Genomic DNA, 5,855 nt, shown 5'->3' with positions numbered 1-5,855 from the left:
AAGGGGTATACATAAAGGGGGTGGGTATAAATTGACTTTGATATAATGATAAAAAAAATCTAATCAAGTGGGTTAAATGGATCCAAGTAAGTAGATTAATCTGCTCTAACAAAGAAAATGTACTGAGAGAAAAGGAAAGGAGGAAGCAGACAAGGGTAAATTACATTACAGGAAAGGGCACAAAAACCTATTACAGCAGAGGGAAAGAAGGAAGGGAGATGAGCATTGTTTGAACCTTACTCTCATCAGATTTGGTTGAAGGAGGGAATAACATAATCAGTTAGGTATAGAAATCTATACCTAACTAAGTAGGAGGGAAAAGGGGAAAGAAAAGGGAGGCAGCAGAGAAGGGAATGTAGAAGTAGTAAGGGTAAAGGGAAAGAAAAGGGAGGGTGCTAATAGAAGGGAGATGGGACTGAGGGAGGTGGTGGTCAAAAGCAAAACATTAGTGAGGAGGGAAAAGGAGAAAGGAGAAAGAAAAGCATAAAAAGGGGGGGAAGGTTGGAGAGAAAGACACAGATAGTAATCATAACTGTGAATGTGATATATGAATGTAATGGAATACTATTGTGCTATAAGAAATGATGAGCAGGCTGACTTTAGAAAAACCTGGAAAGACTTGTATGATCCGATACTGAGTGAAATGAGTAGAACCAGGAGAACGTTATACATAGTAACAGCCACGTTGCTCAGTGACTAATAGTGATAGACCTAATGCTTCTCAGCAACAGAAGGATCTAAGACATCTCCAAAGACTTCATGATGGAAAATGCTATCCACATCCAAAGAAAGAACTATGGAGTTTGAATGCAGATTGAAGCATACTATTTGTTATTTTTGTTCTTCTATTATGTTTTGTTTCCTCTTTCTGGTGGTTCCTCCTATTGGTTGTATTTCTTACTTACAACATCACTAATATGAAAATATGTTTAATAGGAATGTATATGTATGGCATATATCAGATTGCACACCATCTTGGGGAGGAAGGTGGTAAGGGAGAGGGAGAAAAATTTAAAACTCAAAAGCTTATGGAAGTGATTGTTGATAAATCAAAATAAATTAATTTAAAAAATTTAAAAATTAATAATAAATAAATAAAAAAAAGTTATAAATATCTTTGCATGTAGGGATGTAAACAGCTTGCCACTATTGAATAACATGCTTTTTTTTTCTTTCCTGTTTACCTTTTTATGCCTTTCCTGAGTCTTGTTTTTGAAGATCAAATTTTCTGTTGAACTCTGGTCTTTTCATCAGGAAGCTTTCACTCAGCATTTCATCTGAAAGTCCCTTTTTTCACTGAATGTCTATCTCTGCCCCTAAAAGATTATGTTCAATTTTTCTGGGTAGTTGATTCTTGGATGTAATCCAAGCTTCTTTGACTTCCAGAATATCATATTCCAAGCCCTCTGATCTTTTAATATAGAAGCTGCAAGATCTTGCGTTAATACTGACTGTGGTTCCGCAATATTTGAATTGTTTCTTTCTGGCTGCTTGCGGATTTTCTCCTTGACCTGATAACTCTCCAATTTGGCTATAATATTCCTTGACTTTTTCAATTTGGGATCTCCTTCAGGAGGTGCTTGGTAGATTCTTTCAATTACTATTTTACCCTCTGGTTCTAGGACCTCAGGGCAGTTTTCCTTTGTGATTTCTTGAAAGATGCTACCCAGAATCTTTTTGATCATGATTTTTAGGTGGATCAATAATTCTTAAATTATCTCTCCTGGATCTATTTTCCAGGTCAGTTGTTTTTCCAATGAAGTATTTTATGTTTTTTTTTTTTTCATTCTTTTGATTTTGTTAAACTGATTCTTCTTGTCTCATAGGGTCATTAACTTCCACTTGCCCAATTCTTATTTTTAATTGTGTTTTTTTATTAGCTTTTGTACTTCCTTTTCCATTTGGCCAATTCTACTTTTTAAGGAGTAGTTTTCTTCAGTGTACTTTTTTTTTTTCCAATTTGGACAACTGTATTTTTTAAAGACTTGTTTGTTACAGTCAATTTTTGTCCTTCATTTTCCAAGTTGTTGACTCTCTCTTGCATACCTTTCATTTCTTTTCCCACTTTTCCTTCTACTTCTCTTATGTAACTTTTAAAATCCTTTTTGAGCTCTTCCAAGGAGGCTTTTTGGACTTGAGACCAATTCATATTCCCCTTTGTGGTTTCACATGTAGGCAGCATCTCACCTTGCTGACTTTAAACATGGCTATGCTATCTATATGATTCTTTTCTGGGATTTACACTATGTTAGGGAAACATTCCCTTACTGTAATTATATCCCTAATTCTCTTTTTATGGCACATTTCTATAATAATGTTAGGTGATTAGTATAAACACAATATTAGATCTTCATCTGACATCCTAATACAGGAGCACATCTCAACCATCATAATTAGATGCAGGTGAAGATTTGAGCTATTTAGCCTAGAATTTCATTTCTTCCTATATTCTGAACAACTGAGTAGATGAGCATATACTTTTGTCATCTGCCTCTTACTAGTTACACGTTCCTGTGTAAGATAAGATCCTTTAATTTCTCACAATGGCATGGGGATAATTAGACAATGATGTACAGACTTGTGAAACTAGGATAGTATTATGTTATTTAGTGAGGTTAATATCAGAACTATTTTCTGTTCTCTGTTAACAAAAAGGATTTCATCACAATTAGTTATCAGAAAAGAAGGATTGGGACTCCACTTGTGGGATTCAAGATGGGGCAGTAAGCAGTAAGTTGCTCTTACTCTCCTTTATTGACCTTTAAAAACCCAGAAAATATTGCCTCAGGAAAAATCCTGGAACAGCAGAGGCAGCAAAAAGATGGGGTACAGCAATCTTTTAGACTAGTAAGCTTGGGAATTAACAGGAAAGGTCTCTCTCACTCTAGTGGAAGTGGAGCAGTACAGGATGCAAGCCCCACCTCAGCAAATCAGAGGAGATCCTGAGCCCCAGGATGGTGGAGCAGGCAACCACCAACACCATGCATGCCTTGGCAAATCCAGGAAAACCTGTAGCCTCCAGCTGGGAAAATCACCACATGTGCCAGTGGGCAGGAGTCACCCAGCATCCAAACTTCCCCATACTTCAGCACAGCCTCAGGTAGACAGGCATCTTCCAGCAGTCAAACCTCTCTATACTTCAAAGCAATCCAAATGAGCAGGAGTCCTCCAAGTGCCAGATGCCTCCCTCCCCTGAGATTTCAGTGTACACCTGGGGAAATGCAGAAGAATCACACCTGGCCTCAGCACATGCCAAACACCACCACCAGGACCCCAGCTCAGCACTAGGTAAGCTTCCCCACTCCTACAGCCTCCAGCTACCAGGACCTGAGGCTCCAGCACACAAAGCAAGTGACTAGGACCCTGACCCCCAACACAAGGAGCCTGGAACTGTGCCCCCTGTGTTCCAGCAGGAGAGCTCAACTTTACAAACCAGGAAATGGGCAACTGTCATGAGCAAAAAGCAGAAATGGACAATGACGAGAGATTCTTTCTACGGGGACAGAAAAGACACAAATTCAGAAGAGAACATTATTGTCAATATACACATATCTGAAACCTCAAAGGTGAATATGAACTGGTCTCATATTCAAAAAGCCTTCATGGAAGAACTCAAGAAGGATTTCAAAAGTCAAATAAGAGAAGTAGAAGAAAAATTGGGAAAAGAAATGAAAGGTACACAAGGGAGAGTCAACACCTTAGAAAAGTAAGGAGAAAAATCGACTGAAGAAAACAATTCCTTAAAAACTACAATTGGCCAAATGGAAAAAATCCACTGAAGAAAATAACTCCTTAAAAAGTAGAATTGGCCAAATGGAAAAGGAGGTACAAAAGCTAACTGAAGAAAACAATTCCTTAAAAATTAGAATTGGGCAAATGGAAGCTAATTACTCTGTGAGACATCAAGAATCAAAAGAATTAAAAATTAGAAGAAAATGTAAAATATCTCATTGGAAAAACAGCTGATTTGCAAAATAGATCCAGGAGTGATAATTTAGGAATAATTGGAAAATCTAAGTGATGATAAAAAAAAAAGAACCCTGGATAGCATCTTTCCAGAAATTATCAAAGAAAACTTCCCAGATATCCCAGAACCAGAGGGTAAAATAGTCATTGAAAGAATCTACCAATCATCTCCTAAAAGAGATCCTAAAATGAAAACTCCAAGAAATATTCTAACCAAATTCTAGAATTTTCAGGTCAAGAAGAAAATACTGCAAGCAGTCAGGAGGAAGCAATTTAAATATAATGGAGCCAAAGTCAGGATAACATAGGACTTAGCAGCTTCTACATTAAAGTATCAGAGGAATTGGAATATGATATTCTGGAAGGTGATGGAGCTTGGATTACAAGCAAGAATCAACTACCTAGCAAAATTGAGCATAATCTTTTAGTGGAAAAGATGAATATTCAATGAAATTGGGGACTCTCAACCACTACTGATGAAAAGAATAGAACTGAACAGAAAATTTGATATTGAAATACAAGACTCAAGAGAAGCATAAAAAGGTGAACAGGAAAGAAAAACAACAACAACAACATGTTATTCAATAAGGTTACATCCCCACATGGGAAGATGATAATTGTAACTTCTGAGAACTGTATCTTTACTACTGCAGTTAGAAGGGGTATACAAAGAAAGAGGGTGTGGGTATAAGTTGACTTTTATGTGATGATATTAAAAAATTAATTAAGGGGTGAAAAAAGGAGGATTGCAAAAAAGAGGGAAAAGATGAAAGAAGGAGGCAGAATAGGGTAAATTATATCACATGAAGAGCTGCAAAAGACCTATTATAGTAGAGGGAAAGGAAAGAGGGGGGTGAGCATTGTTTGAACCTTACTCTCATTGGATTTGGCTCAAAGAGGGAATAACATACATAGTCAGTTGGAATAGAAATCTATCTTACCCTATAGGGAAGTACAAGGAGAAAGGGGAAAGAAAAAGAAGGGAGATGGATAGAAGGGAGGGCAGAAGAAGTAGGGGAAAGGGGAAAGAAAAGGGAGGGGGGATGATAGAAGGAAGAGGAGACTGAAGGAAGTGGTAGTCATAAGAAAACACATGAGGAAGGAAAGGGTGAAAGGAGAGAGAAAAGTATAAATGGGAAGAGTGGAGAGAAACATTAATCATAACTGTGAATGTGAATGGGATGAACTCTCCCATAAAATGGAAATGGATAGCAGAGTGGATCAAAAACCATAATCCTACAATATGTTGTTTACTAGGAACACATTTGAAGCAGAGATATACACACAGAGTAAAGGTAAAAGGCTAGAGCATAACATATCGTGCTTCAGCTGAAGTAAAAAAAGCAGGGGTAGCAATCCTAATCTCTGACAAAGTAAGGGCAAAAATAGATCTAATTAAAAGAGATTAAGGAAGAAAACTACATCTTGCTAAAATGTACCATAGAGAATGAAGTAATATCAATACTAAATATATATGCTCCAAGTGGTATAGCATCCAAATTCTTAGAAGTTAAGTGAGTTATAGGAAGAAATAGCAAAACTATCTTAATGTGGGACCTCAACCTCTCCCTCTCAAAACAAGGCAATTCTAACCATAAAATAAACAAGAGAGAAGTTAAGCAGGTGAATAGAATTTTAGAAAAGTTACCTATAGTAGACCTCTGGAGAAAACTGAATGTGGATAAAAAGGAACATAATTTTTTCTCAGAGGTATATGGCACCTACACAAAACTTGACCGTGTATTAGGGCATAAAAAACTCACAATCCAATGCAGAAAGGCAGAAATATTAAATGCATCCATTTCAGATGATCATTATGCAACAAAAATTACTTTTAAATAAGGGCCATGGAAAGATACACTAAAATTAATTGGAAACTAAATAATCTA

This window comes from Vombatus ursinus, unplaced genomic scaffold (genome assembly GCF_900497805.2).
Source record: "Vombatus ursinus unplaced genomic scaffold, bare-nosed wombat genome assembly UNPS02014811.1, whole genome shotgun sequence".
In the NCBI taxonomy this organism is placed as follows: Eukaryota; Metazoa; Chordata; class Mammalia; order Diprotodontia; family Vombatidae; genus Vombatus; species Vombatus ursinus.
The sequence above is the reverse complement of the archived record's forward strand: the minus strand, read 5'-3'. Positions refer to the sequence as shown.